The 16,019-nt window shown below is 40.5% G+C and overlaps 1 pseudogene; it reads right to left on the bottom strand.

The window, feature by feature from the left end:
• Positions 1–732: 732 nt before the first annotated feature.
• LOC141776452 (solute carrier organic anion transporter family member 5A1-like) overlaps positions 733–16,019 on the bottom strand; it is a 34,194-nt pseudogene continuing 18,907 nt past the window's right edge.

Here is a 16,019-nt window from a genome sequence, read left to right as displayed (position 1 = left end):
CTCAAGGTCACGGTGACCTCGCGTCCGTCCCATTCTCATAATATCTCGGGAACACCTTGATCAAATTTCTTAAAATTTAGCACAAACGTCCACGTGGATTCAAGGAGGCACTGATTCTCTTTTGGTGGTCAAAGGTCAAGGTTACTTTGACCGTACGTCCGTCCCATTCTTGTGAATGCAATATTTGGGAACGCCTTGAGCGAATTTCTCCAAATTTGGCACAACCATCCACCTGAACCCGAGGATAAATTGATTTAGATTTTTGTGGTTAAAGGTCACTATGACCTCACAAAACCCGTTTTGGCCATAACTCAATACTATACTATGACTTTTTTTTCATGAAAGTTTTCAACATACCATTCTATGACCTTTTTTCATCATTTTATTTGACAAACTTTACTATGACTTTTTCATGAAATTTTGCAACATACTATACTGTCTTTTTTCATCAAATAATTCGACATACTGTACTTCGACATTTCTTTATCAAATTTTGTGACATAATATACTGTTTTTCATCAAATGTTTCGACATACTATACGTCTATACGTATGTCTTTTTATGACACTTTAATATGACATTTTCTATGAGATACCATACTGACTTTTTTGTGACTTTATGACATTCCCTATGACATATGTATAAATATTCATACATATGTCATCAAGATTGCCATTAATGGCATACTATAATATGACATTTGTACGCAGAAATAAACCCACAAACCAGCAGTTTCTGTAATACCGTTTTATTATTTTTTCACATTTTTATTGACAGAAGTCAAGTATCCAAGGCATCTGTAAACAGTGTGTCCACAAATCTACATTTTGCCTCTCATCAGTGTAGCTTTTCAGTCGGTCAAAAACACTGTCCTTTTGAAATAAATACAATACTGATTTTAAAAGAAGAAAGTAAACTGAGAATATTCTAACTACATCTGCCTGAAGAACCTCATACAGATCCAGAGTCTCTGTCTGTAGTCACAGTCTGGAAATGATGCCACATTACTACATGAAACGACGGCACGACACATGGAGGTAAATCACTCCTTCGTACCAAAGAGGAGGTGAAAGGAGGATAAAAACTAGTGACGCCGTAAAATCCCGGACATGGTGTCCACAAATGTCAGTGGATTCAGAGAAAATCAACGACATGGGGATGAAATGCTCAGACCACCTTCATGACCGATTTTTGTTTTTTCTCAAACTATGTGTCGAGTGAGTTTCAGGATATTTTGGGTCTTTAAATCTGTCAAAAACACAAATTATGTCTAAAATAGCGATTTTTTTCAGCTTAATTTTGCAAAAATATCATGTTTGAGCCAACAAATGTGAAATCAAGACATTAACGTAGCAGTTACTTAAACAAAAATAAAAGTTTTTTGGATTGACGGAGAGAGAATAAACATTAATTACATGAAAAAAATCGGGTTACGTCCCCGGAGTTGGTGTTTTTAAAAGGAATAGTTGACTCTCATGTCTGTGTGTTAGTGATTTCTGAAGCTACGGAGGATGTGGTTAGCCTAAATTAGCCTGATTTTGTTCACCTCTACAGCTCACTAACTGATTGAAGTGTTTGTACAATATATATATGTATAAGTACACAAACACAAATGTAAATTTGCATTAATTTTTTTTTTCAAAGCCGGCTGAGTTGGGCCACATTTTGCCTGTTTTCACACCACTAAAGGAGGCCATGGATCAAGCCGTAAAGGATAAATATATTTTTCTTTTTGTCAACAAATCCCATTAAAAGACCAAAAACCATCTACTTCCTCTGTGTCATTGAGCTCCATTGTTGTCCAAAAACTATTAAAAACACATCACTGAGCCTCACTATGTCACTGGATGACATGTTCCTTCATCACCATGAACACACACACTGTAGTGTATTTTGACTAAATCCCACATACACCGTCCTGCTGCCACAAACACTCACTAGAGCACCAGATGTGGATTAACCCGCCGCTGGAAATAGTCCCCCAACAAATGCTCTATTTGCTCCTGTTTGTTTGATAAAAACTACAAGTCACCAGTTGTTTTAGGAAATTACTGAGACTTTTATATCTATCTTACTATATATTTGCAAGTTTTTTTTTTAAGTTTATGTCTTCAGTAGGAACCAATGTGCTTGGAGATGAGACAGGAAGTCAGACAGTATTGAGAGACGGACTAACACATTGTGGTAACACTTCATTTTACAGGTCTGCAAATTTCAAGGTAATAATTAGCAAATTTCTTGTGAATTACTGCCAAATTACCCCCCAATATTCACCTCAAAATGTATCACAAATTATTTTATTATAAACATTATTTAATAATGAAATGCTAAAATAGCATATAATGGTTTAAATAGGGCCCTTAGGCTTGAGAAGCAGCTCTTCGTCGGAGGAGGAAAACTAAGAGAAGACACTTCTGATCAGACACAAATCTCACCATCATGTGACTTATTGTCTACACAAATGTAACCTGGTAGCTGATGTCATGATTCAGGGAGTTTTATAAAGACATTTCAAAGAAGTTATTTGCTAATTATTATTTATTTACCAGCAGACATGGAAATAAAGCATTTCAATTAACTTTGTATTCTTTTCCTGGAAATGTAGTACCAGCTATTTATTACTGCGTATTGGGAAATAGTGGAATATAATTATTAAATAATGTTTATAATAGATATAAATAAATAATAATAAAAGTCCAGAGTCAAGTCCCAAGTCAAGACAGACAAACAAAGTCATTTTCAAATAGAATATTTATATTTAAATAGAATTTCAAATAGGTTACTTGCTAATTATCACCTAATTACCATGAAATTTGCGAACCTGTAAAATGAAGTGTTACCCACATTGTTGATTTTGGTCTATTCGTGGGTTTCGTTAACAATTAGAAACATATATAACAACACCAGGCAAGTATGTCCAATAGAGAGGAACTCTTCACAAAATTGAAGAAGTGAATTCCTCAAAAGAGAAGCTCAGTTTTTCGCTCTCAGGAAGGTGGACTCAACATTTGATCCTCTCAGCGTCGCCGTATAAGAGCGTCACATAAAAAAAAAAACAAGATAAAAAATGTAGGCACAGAGAAAGAGGACGTGGGTGGATGAGTATCTCAGTGCTTCACTAACACTACACAGATCCACACTGGAGTTAGTTGTGTTTTGTATTTGTTGTTTTCTCGCTTTACATGAAAATGGAAATGTCGTGTTATGTGTTTCTACTCTAGTCTACTGTCTCTACTGTGTCGAGTACTCAAACCATGCGTCAAGTTTTCCCCTTCACTGCTCTTTGGCAAGTGTAGAATGATCGCTGACTACTTTTCCCACTTTTCATTTATCGAAAAGTGGTTGTTTTGTGTTTCCCCGCAGACCTTTCTCTTCAACAGTGTGCGTCTGACAGACCGGTTATGTACGATTATTATCCTCTCGCCTCTGTAGATGTCACAAAAAAAAAGTGAGAGCTCTAATCTTTATCTGTAGGACATTCAACATTGCAAACCACATTTTAGATTTTAGCTGAATTAAAAGTTTGTTTCACTGGAGCCTTATTGTATAACCCCAAAACATCAGCTCCAGTTTATGTCTCTCGTTTTAGCGTCATTTTCACATTTGAGATTTCTGAACAGTTTTCCTAAAAAAAATAAAAAATACTCTTTTCAAGTTTTGAAAAACCTGGCAGGTCATTTGACAACACTTAACGCTGATTTGAAGACATTTCCGAAGTCCTTAAAGACTCAAACAAAACGCCATATCTTGCTCAATGCAATAAAAATAGCTTGTAATTGTACATGAAAATAATAGGACAATAAAACCTCATTCCTTTTAGAGTGCCGACCCAAATTTGTAAATAGCATTGAAGCTCTGATGGCATCAAACGCTTGGTCAGACTCTTACTATTCTGTTAATCAGATACAAACTAAATCAGGAAATTAGGAATCTAATGCAATTTTATATTTTTGAGACATATGCAGGTTCCTGTAATGTGTTGAGCAGAGCTGAATCGAGTAGTCCATTAATTAAATTAATCTGCCAATAATTTGTTATAATCAATTAATCGTAATATTACCAATGAATCATGTTAGAAGATTTACTGTTTTTCTTCATCTTGTGCGACTTGTGCGTAAAATTAATATATTTGAGTCTATATTCCTCAAAAAGTTCTGCTCCAGTGTTGGTACCAATAACTGCATGTATTATTTAGCATTTATAAGCAGTATATAAACATTTAATAAATGGTTTATAACATACAAATGTCCACTATAACTCCTCCTGCATGTCTATATTGCTTATAAATGTGAAAGAGGGATTAAAACAGGTTTAACTCTTTACACCAGACAAAACAGTCTTATATGGATTTGAGAAATATTCTCAAAAAGCAGTGCGTTAAAAAATGACCTGCTGAGGTTTTCCAGAGCTGAAAAGATTAATCTAAGATTTTTCTGGCTTCTGTGATCCGTGAACTTAATATTTGGACAGATAAAAAAAACACATCAACTTGAACTTTAGGACATCGTAACAGACATTTTCTCCATTTTTTTTACACACAACTATTAACCATTAATCCAGAAATTAATCAGCAAATTAATTGATGATGAAAATAGTGAACAATCTCAAATGTAATCATCAATTCAAAAACCTCAAATGTAAAAGTACTGATTGCCTGAAACACATTTTGTCCTGTTAACACACTGTTTTGGTTGTTTTGTCCATCACAAACATCTGTCCTCTTTCTCTCGTCCTGATCTGAAGTCATGCCGTCCTGCCTCTACATGCTGTTCCACATCCACCCATCAGGTGTCCTCAGAGGACAACGACCAACCCGACAACTCACGACTGCTTCTTGTATGTGTTTAATACTGTAAATACACATGTAACACTGAACCTCTGAAGACAGCGGGACAGTCCAGCGTCTTCACTAAGGTCTGAAGATTCAGAGGAAGCAGGGAAGATTTCACACTGCTGTAACACTTGCATGAGCAGGAAGGCTGCCCTTTAGGAAATAATACTGCTTTTAGTTGTTGCATACTGCGTTACTTCAGTTCTTACAGCTCAGAAATGCTTTGGACTAAACCCTTTCAAATGTCACATGAAGTTTTTCAGCCCCCCCCAACCACCAATTATCGCTAAAATAATCTTTATTCTTATGAGTAACTGGTTATCTAACTGTGAAATGGAACCATTAGTGAATACTTAATGTTGAAATTTAAATGCCACTGAAATATTTGAAAACCATTTGTCTGAATTTATGTGGTTTAATTTCCCCTCTCTGACTTTGCCAGACGGTTAGTTTAAGTGGGGCAATTTAATAAAAACAAAATGTTTATGTGTGTTTCTTTAAGATTCATAAAAGGAATAAAACAATAGGAATTCAACCAAATTCAATAAGGTTTAATAAAGGTCAAATTCAGGTTTCTTAAATTAGAGATTGATGAAGTTATGTTAACATAAAACAAAAATCAAACATCCGTGCTAACGTTAGTTATCTGAATTTCTAATTTCTCAAATTGCACCACTAGAAATGACTTTTGCAAAGAGGAAACCACATCAATTCAAATACATGGTTTTCAAAGTGAAACATCTCAGTGCTATAAATCCAGTGGTATTTCAGTAATGGTTTAAAGTCACAATTACGGATTCAGTCGCTTATTAAAATTCTAATTACGGCATTTACTTTGCTTACAAACTTTCATTATCTTACCTAACTAACTCATTTTAAACATTTAAATGTGGTTGAATTGTTTCTGCTGAAAAATAAAAAAGAATAATTTCTCCGTGCTTTAAAATGTTCCTCTTCAAAACGCCCGACTGCCTTTGAAGAATTACAAGATTAGAGGAGTTTGGTGATGTTCTGTTTGTTATTGAGTCCTAAAGATCTCATTTACGCAAAATAAGTGAAAAAATATTGTTGAAATGACTGCAGCAAAAAATATAATATATTAACTACTTAAACTACTGGGCCTAAACTGGGGACTGATCTAGTGTTAAAACGATTAGCGATTAGTCAAATGATTGATTTAAATGAACATTTATGATAATCAATTGAAGGTTTAAGTCATAACCTAAACATCTAACCGTTACAGCTTCTCAAATGTGAGCATTTGCTGCTTTTCTGTGTTTTCATATCACTGATTTTTGGGTCAAAACGTGAAGCGTGATGGGCATTTTTTCACTTCTTTTTCACTGTCTCTCTTTCGATCAAGCAATTAATTGATTAATTTTAAAGAATAATCAGTAGATTTATAGCTAAAGAAAACAATCAGTAGATTTTTCTGTATTTTTCCAGTGATTTTGTTTAATTTCTAAACTTTTCACGACCTGGAAACTTGCCTTTTTTCTACTTTTCCACACTTTAACCTGCATGTATGCAAACTGCTGTGTCGTCTGATATGTGGCAAAGAAAACTGCAAATCCTATTCAGTCATTACCCATAAATCATTTGGACTACTGTTCAATTTTTAAGCAAGAAACTAACTTTCCACTCAGGATCCATCCCCAAATTCACCAGCAGCTTTCATGTCTGGAGGTGACGAAGAATAGACGACTACACTATGACCTCTACGTGACGGTCGACTACTTGTCTGCCTACATGTTCAGTATAAACGTCGGTGATGCTGTTGGTAAATGATTGGCTGTATCTCTCATTGAGCCTGGTAAAGAGTCAGAAATACAGTCTGTCAAAGAATGCCAGAGCGCCTCTCCCAGTCCAATCTCGAAAACGTCTCCAAGCGTAGTTTTTTCTTTTCCGTATTCCGACTCGTCCAGCCAGGAATGCGGTCAGGAGAAAAATGCCGACCCTGTTCTTTTCAGGTTAAACCACTTATCACGATGCCAAGTCAGGAGGGAAACAGCTCGGATGTATGGATGCATTGTACGGAGCTGGCAAAAGCCAAACAATCCGACTTCCAGCGGTAATACTACGTATCATTGTGTCAGCGGAGCAACAAAAGGCCTTGCATCGGACAGGAATGCATTCTGTGCGCGCCAAGCTGCTTAGCCCAGTGACATGTTGTCCAGTTGGGTTCTTTTCAAGTGTTTTTAACCCTACAAAAATGACCAAAAAGAACACAAAAAATGGACACTAAACTTTTTTCACATAGCACCATGCCATCGGTTTCCAGTTCTTAACACTTATTTGCAGTGTATCACATTTCCACAGTTTTTTTTTTTTCTTTTCTTTTTTGTTTTTTGTTCCGTGAGAGCGCCGATATGCAGTGTCCGGAAAACAAAAATCACTCGGTGAAGAAATAAAAACACGAATGAAGAAGAAGAAGAAGAAGAAGCACACAGACGTGAGGTGACGGGGAAGCAGGAGGATTGGCGAAGCTGAGGTATCTGTTCAGGTGACTCTTATTCCTACAGGGTGACCACAGTCGGTCTGAGGGACGTCCAGTGTGTTTATACTGTACATGTGAGGACCGTGGTGACAGAAGGCACATATTGCCGAGGTGAGGCGGGGGGGGGCAGGTGGGTTTTTTTTGAGCGATGAACTCTCCTCCATCCAAAGTGGGGAAGCGAAGCCTTTGTCCGCCTGCCGCGCCGGCTGATGGATCACAAAGAAAACACCCGGCTGCTTTCAACATTTCCGCCAACCAAGCAGGTTTTTGTGTCAGAGGAGGGACTCCCGGCCGGATGGTCCCCAAACTGGTCCAACTTTTCATCATTCATCACAGATCTGGAGGTTCTGAATAAATCAGGACGCCCAGTTGATGGTTTTTAACCCACAGAGGCCGGCGGTGCGGAAAAACGTTTCACCGGCCACTTTGATTTATGAGATGAGAGCGGGACCTTCATGTGATGGTTGGTGCCTTTGACAGCGGCTAAAATGATGTCAGTGGGTGAGACCTGCCTCATCGCCCACCCCGCTTCTGAAACTCAGACTCGGACTGAAACGTGTTCCAGCGAACGTGCCGGCGCTGGGGCAGGCGGCGCTGCAGGTGGTGGCGCGGCCGCAGGGGGAGGCGTTATTGCTTTAAGCTCGTTGCCGGGGCAACTCTGGGTGCTGACGCCGCGGTTGAGGGGGCCGGCGCGTGGCGGCGCGTTAGCAGGCAGAGCGTTGGGGTCGGTTCGGGGGATGTTGACAGGGCAGGAGCGGGTGCGGGCGTGGCCCTTGTGGCCGCCAGGGTGGCAGACGAGGCTGCCCACGGTGTCGACGGGCGACAAGTGGCGCTTGAGCCAACGCTCCACCCGCTCCTCCTTGTACTTGATGGAGTACCAGGTGAGGAAGATGAAGAGGAAGCCGAAGAACTTGAGGCTGGCGGCGAGGCCGAAGTAGACGAAGCGCAGGGAGGTGACGTCGTACTCCCAGCAGGAGCCGTGGACGCCGCAATCCTGCTGCCACAACATGCAGGTGGTGTCGATGACGGCACCGAAGTAAATGGGTGTCGGGATGTAGGCTGAGAGAAGAGAAGTAAAAGGAGAGAAGACATAAAAGGAGGAAGAGGAGGAGAGAAAAGAGTGAGGATAAAGAAACAAGAGAAGATAAAGGATGAAAGGAAAGTCAAGAAGGAGAATAGGCAAAGAAGAGAGTGAAAAGGAAAGAAGTGAGGGAGAGAGGGAAATGGGAAGAATACAGATGTGAAAATGGTGAGGAGAAGTGAAGACAAGAGAGACATGAAGAGAGAGAGAGAGGACAGAAATTACCACACTGAGAAAATCAGGACTGTATATCTAAATCCTGTTTATGTTCCTCCAGTTATTGAGCATCACACTTCTGTAAAGCTGTTGGACATGTAAGGAACAGATCAAAATGGTCAAAGCTGCAGTAGAAGATGAGATGTCTCATCCTGGCTCAAACTCCACACCCCCAGTTTGTGTTTCTATTCTGACTGATTCATACCGACAGCAGATCTCTGAGCGTTCCGTCTATCAAATCCAATTTACCTCCTTATTCAGGAGAGCAGCGACGTCGAGGCATTAAATAGACAACATCTAATTTCCTGATGCTTAATCAGCTCGACGGTCAGCAGTTACAGAACGTGCAGTGCATTTACCATCGATGCATTTAGCTGACGCTCTTTTCCTCTGTACAGCTGCACTTATACAGATTTCCGATTATTCGACTATCGTCGTTGGGTAGGTATTCAGTTTTCAATTTTGGAATTAGTTTTTTTTATCCTCTCGGGATTATAAATATGCATAAAAAACACCAAACTATCTGGAAAATTCTTGCAGAAAGTGTCGCAGCGCTATGGCGTCCTTCTCAGCCAAGAACGGAAAAATGTCCTTCCTGAGTAAGGTCATGGAGACAAGCCAAGCCCCTCGTCGCCGTTGCTTACGTTGGAGTGCAACCCATGCGAGGCTCGGGCCAAAAGGAAGGAGAGGAAGTCGCTGCAGGCTGCATTACGCACGGGCTTACAGCTGGGCACTGCTGGAGAGACGGTACGTGGAGACAGCAGGCTCAAAACGGCGCCGTTAAGGAGGAGAGGACCCGCAACGAGACTTTGAGGACAAAGACGTGTGTGCGGTGCGTTCACGCGAGGCGTTACCATAGCACTCGCTGACTCATCATGACACATTTTGTTCGAAAAAACGTGTTTTGCGCTGTTGATTGCTATCGAAGTTCCGAAGCCCCAAAAAATGGTATTCGGGACAGCCCGAAAAATATCACCGCTGATATTCTACCTTTTTTTTTTATTGCGTTAAAAACAAACCTAGTAAAAAATACTGCGGAGTAAAATGTCACCATAAAAAGACAAACTAAAGAAGTAGTTTTCTGTTTTGTCCTGTAGTTTTTTTACTCACCGAGAGTCCTGAGAAGAACAAACTGCATTCCCAGAGCGAACGGCCTCTCCTGCTCCGCTACAGACCTGCAACACACAGAACCACACAGAAAGGTCAAGACTGAGGAACTTCATAGTAATAGAGGATGATGTGAACCAAACCGTGGTGGAATGTAACTTAAGTACATTTCGTCTATCGATTCAAATATTTAATTTTAGAAGGTCATACCTGAGCGTGACAATGATGGCGGAGGGCTGGGCACAGGCAGTGATGAGCGTGACGATGAAGAGGAAGATGAGGAAGGGGATGAGGGTGCTGCAGGTGCGGTCGCACTTCCCCGACACGGCGTAGCCGTTCTCGTTCAAGTAGGTCTTGACGATGACGAGCTGCAGCTGGTTGCTGCCCTGACCGCTGGACGACGGCGTGATGACCTGCCGGCTCTGGACGCAGGCGCAGTCCGAGTAGTTACGGATCTGGAGGTCAGTTACGAACATGTATGAAGTTTCAGGCACTCTAAGATCATCATCAACAAGACTGCCAGCCTCACATGAAATCACAACATTTCAATAAGTCTATTAAGATCTTACAATTAGACCAGCACAGAAACATTAGATGTGTAAAAGCTTGATATTCTTTTGAACTTTTCAGAGTTTTGGAGGTGAATCCCTCCCGGCCTCTTACCCCGGTGCTGTCGTTGGACACGCTGTTGCAGCCGGCCAGGCAGGGGTTGAAGTACGTGATGCCATCGGAGCCGCAGACTGGAGCATACTCGTGGATTTTACAGCCGCAGTTCACATTACAACCTCCGGTCAGGTTCCTCTGGGTCATGGTGAGAGTCGGTCTGGAGACAAAAAAAGACAGCAGCTTGTTAGGTTTTGCATTTTAACCCTCTGACCCCCGAGCAGTTCCAGTCCGGTCACATTTTACTCACTGTGGTCTTGTTTTTTATTACTGTATATAAATCCTGCACCTCTATGGAAACAGCACAATCATGAACTCAACAATGTCTTTTGTGCAGCATAACACAGTTATGAAATGCCATAAATCATAAAAAAAGGAAAAGAACGTAAGTTGAAGAAGATGGGCAGAATAAAGAAAGGTTGGAAAGGGAAAGTAAAGTGATGGATGAGGACAGAAAGGACAGGGACAATGATGAGGAGAGAGGGATGTGGAAACAAGACGGAAAGACAAGATACAAGGAGGAAGAAAGGATGAGAGATTAGAGGGTAAAAAAAGAGGGCGTTAAGGAGGAGATGAAAAGAAAAGGATGAATGAGAAAGGCAGACTGGAAGAAGTAGAAAGAATGATGGAGGAGGGATGAGAGGGGATAAAAGAACAAAAGATTATAAGACAAAGAGGATATTGAAAGGAACAAAAGACCAGAGAAATTAAAAAGATAAAAAAGGGCATTAAATAAACAGAGCTAGAGATGAAGAGAGGAGGGCAGGAAGGACAGACAGACAGACTGAAAGAGGGAAATAAAAAAGACCAGAGGGAGAGAAAAAACGAAGGCAGTCAGCCAAACATCGTCTCTTCCAAGCTGTCCTTGGACATTTTCCATCGTTGCCATGTAATCGCTCTCAGGGACGCTCCGTCCAAAAGAAAACGCCTCCGATTACTGGCTCGCTCTCTGATATCCTGCACCGATCTGAACACTCGCTTCCTTCCCGTCGTCGGCCACAGATGGGGCGATAAAAACTACCACTGACTCGGGCACACCGGGAAGTGATTTTGTGTGAGAAAGGGCAAACTGCAGTCAGTAAACGGCTGTCTCCGATATAAGTGAAAGCCTTCAAAGACCCTGTTTACTCCCGGGACGACAACGAGACCTGAGAGGACAAATATGCTGCTTTATGCAAATGTATGTATATATTTATTACTGGAAATCAATTAACAACACAAAACAATGACAAATATTGACTATGACTTGCCCCAAACTGCATGTGGTTATCATAAAGTGGGCATGTCTGTAACGGGGAGACTCGTGGGTACCCATAGAACCTATTTTCATTCACGTGTCTTGAGGTCAGAGGTCAAGCGACCCCTTTGAAAAAGGCCATGCCAGTTTTTCCTCGCCAAGATTTTGCTCAAGTTTGGAGCGTTATTTAGCCTCCTTTATGACATGCTATGACATGGTTGGTACCAACGGATTCCTTAGGTTTTTCTAGTTCAATAAGATACCAGTATCTTCACTATAGCTTTAAAATTGAGCCCGCTACAACCTAAAAATCGCAAGCTGTATTAATGCGTTAAAGAAATTAGTAGCGTTAAAGCAAATTTGCGTTAACGCGTTCACGTTAACTTTGACAGTATTACATTCTAATCCTGTTCTGAATTTATTCATTTTTAAAAAGCAATTATTTAGTAATGAAAAAGAACAAGAGTACAGATAAAGAGCTGAACCGATGAGGAGTATCAAGAGCAGCACCATGAATAAAATCCTAGCGATACCGATCCCTATATCAAAACCTTTATCTTAACGAGCCGGTGAAGATGTTTGTCTGGGGGATTGAAACATCCATCAGGTTACAGCAGAGGAGTGTGTTTAACTGGATCAGCATAACAGGCTTGGACAGAGACAGAGAATAAGACAGACAAAGGAGAAAGAGAGACTATTCATGTGTTGAGATGACGTTAAAATAGTCACCAAGGCTACGTCTCTTTCTCCACCTGCCCTCTCTCTTTCAGCCTCTTTCATAATTCTGTGTTTTTCTCTGTGGGTGTTATTTTTTTTCAACTCTTCCTCCGCAGTCTGTTCGTCTCTTACTTCTGTCTACTTGTTCTCTCCTGTCTGTATCTCTACCTTCCTTCTCTCCTTTATCCTTTGAGTGTGTTTTGGGCTGCCTCCCCCCCTCCTCCACAATCACATCACTGTGGAAACCGCACACTGAACTCTACATCTTCAATTAAGATTCGACACAAAACAAGACAGCCTCGACGCTGCGCTGACGTGCTTCTTCCTTCGTCAGCAGTGATACATGACAGCCCACCGCTTCCCCGAATTTCACCCTCCCAGTTTCCCCTCCTCACCCGGTGGTGTAGGGGATGTTGATTCCTCCCAGGTTGATGCTCTCGCAGCCTACGATGAACAGCGTGGAGAAGCAGAGCAGGGAGACGCCGCTGCAGATCATAGCCAGCTTGGCCGACTCGCGAGCTCCCAGCTTCAGCTTCTTAATGATGTAACCGCCCAAGACGATGCCCACGCCGGCGCTGGGCACAATAATCAAACCTGGGGGGGGGGGGGGGGGGGAGAAAGGTACATATTAGAAATTCAGAGAACTCTCTTATTCATACAGCTTCTATTCAAAGCATCTTACAGTTAGTCTAGTAAGATAAAATTGTAAAATGATATTATAAAAGCAGGAGACAGGGCAGAGAAATGTGGTCCAATGAGAATGCACCTTAAGTTTTATGTCCCTAGTGTAGATTAAAAACTCCACAAATCACCGTTTTCTATATTAACAATGAATCAAAAGACTTCTTTGTCATTCACACTAGCAAGCCCACAGAAAATGTGTCCCAATTCTGCAGCTCTAACGAGCACTTTTTAGCTTTTTCAGCTCACAGTTTTGGTTTGGAGGCATTTTTCAGCAGCAGGCAGCTGTTTTCAGGCTCTAATAAACTAACTGTACACCAGAGACTAACTGGTGGAGAAAGTGGAGCATTTAGCAGCTAAATTTACATATTTTTGGTGGTGGAGACCAAAACCAGAGCTAAAAAGAGAGTGAATATTGAGTTACACTCATCAGGTGGACACAAACACGACTCCACATGAAAGATAATGTTTCATTTACAATTTAACCTTAACAATGGTGGGATTAGGTATACCTAATATTGCATTTATGCAATGTCAGAGCAGGAAGACCAGGAAAAACCTCCCGTTATTCACACTTTGGGGTGTTCACACATTACAAGATTCTGCCTGCTGCTAGCCTTTCAGTCACATCATTTCAACGGCTTTAATTAGCTACGTTTGTGGTGTTACATATCTGTAGCAGTTTCTTAACAAATGAAACCAGATAAAAAATAAACTGTGAATAAACTATAGTGTTAATATTGTATTTCATGTAGATGCCAGCGACGGAGGCATTGCAGCCAAGTTGTCATTCTTTTTTACAAAGTGTTAAATAGCTACAAAACAGCTTGACCTTGTTTTGGAAGCCAAGCAGTTCTTCTATTACTCTTCCAGAGATTTTAAAAGTCATAGTTTACTTTGAAGCTCAACAAATTGAATCCGCTGTAAATTATAACTGTGGTCTTTGCAGCCTTCAATGACAAGACAAATCAATAAACGTAGCACAAGTTATGCGTTTTAAAACAAAAACGTATTAGTGTGGATGTAGCCTAGGGATGTATTGTGATGTTTTGTAATGTAAATGGATAAGCAAAGCAAAGACAAACAGTATGCCAAGAAGACTGGTTTTCATTTTCAGAAACAGCCACATTAAATGTAGGAACTCCTCGGCTAAATGGAAAGTGACTGATCCGTCTTTCCCGAAAAAGATGTAAAGTTTGTCCAATCAAAAGAGATGACAATCTGACGAGACAGATACTTCATTAGACCTCTCATGAACCAAAAAAAGGCTGAGCATGACCTCCTACTATGGGTACATAGCACTGAACAAAATACTAAACAAGCCAGGGCACAAAATGATTACCAACACTTGTCATACTTATTCTGTTGAGGGATAGAACCACAAACCCTTGCAAGTGGTGATAGTGCCTTGCTCTACCAAATCACAGCCATACTCCACAGACTTAACAGCTAATATCAAACTGGGGTCCTGTGACCTTCACAAGTCCGTGAGCAGGTTCCCAATGAATGTTTTGATTTCACCCACTAGAGGCTGGCATCATATAAAATTATGTATGAGTGGCAGCTTTAATCACCGGCTTCACAGCCCACTCCACCGACAGCTGAGACAGTTACGCAACTCAACACTAAAACATTTGATGACAAAAATGTCTTTCAAGATGGAATTTCTTTGGAGAAAATCTTACCAATGCGAGTAGGAATAAAAGGTTTCTAAAACTATATCAAAAGAAAGATTTTGTTGAATACAATTTGTTGGTTCAGTGTTTAAAAACTTCAGCCATCAATAATGGAGCTTTCTGTGTGGAAAGTTCAGATGACTCACGGTACCAGCAAGTGTGACTAATGATGAACTGCACTTTGCAATTTTTATTTATTTTTTATTTTTCAAAAGATGATTTTTTAATCAAACTCTTGAAAATTGCAGTAAGCAAATAATTATATAATATTATAATTCTTGCTGTTTTAAGTCTAGACATCACCTGTGACTCTTTTTAGTCATACATTTTGTTGGAGAAGGCATCAACATTTTCAAAACATCATTCTGGTACAAATTATTCAACTAAGGAAGGTTGGCTAGTTGAAAACAGACACCTGCGTGTCATGATAGTGAAATAATACAGATATACAGTGTTTTAGCATCTGTGCATCTGCAAACATGTCCCTGAAACCTGGAGAGAAAAGCAAAGGCGTCACCTAAGCGTCCAAATACTTTTGCTATCAACAGTCACAGAATACCAAAATAGCCACCGTCACTAAAAAAGGACATCAGGTCTGAGCAGAACATTCCTCTCAGCTTCTTTACTTATCAGCCACGACAGAGCGCTGAGTGCCTCTTATCTGTAAGATACACTCCTGACAGACTGAAGGTTCCTTTGACACAATGCTATACTCCTCTACGGTTGGTCATTTCACTTCTATAACAGAGAGATGAGCTGGTCTATAGAACGATGACAGCGTCAACAAAGAAGTGACCTTTTCTTTACTAAGACTCAAAGGGCCCTATTTATCTATCTATAGCACATGGTCTATAGTGCTAGGCGCAATTGCATTTAGGGCGTGTCCATCTCCACTTTTGCTAGTTAAGCGGCGCATAATCTGGGCGCAAAAGTAAAACCCTCTGGCTTTGTCCGAAATCGCATACTATGCACTACATACTCAACATGTGTACCACTGTCCAACATACTTCTGTGTGAATAAACAGTAGTATGTTTTTTATCGGATGCGGTGAGCAGTAGTTTACGTCGTCACTTTCTGAGAGCCTCCTTGCCAGTTGGAGACGTGTAACCATGGTAACCTGTGTCAACCTCATGTGACCAAAACGACGGTTTGTGAGAAATCAAAGTCTGAATTGATTTAAAATACATTTAACGCCTAGCAAAGTGAAATCTTGTACTTATAATTAAATTTAAGCGTTATTGACGTTACAGAGCTGTCCATCAACGTCCTTTCTTACTACCGCATTGCATTGTGGGATATTTATACCGCCGTA

The sequence above is a fragment of the Sebastes fasciatus genome, chromosome 11, assembly GCF_043250625.1.
Source record: "Sebastes fasciatus isolate fSebFas1 chromosome 11, fSebFas1.pri, whole genome shotgun sequence".
NCBI lineage: Eukaryota > Metazoa > Chordata > Actinopteri > Perciformes > Sebastidae > Sebastes > Sebastes fasciatus.
This window is presented reverse-complemented; position numbering and strand designations above follow the sequence as displayed.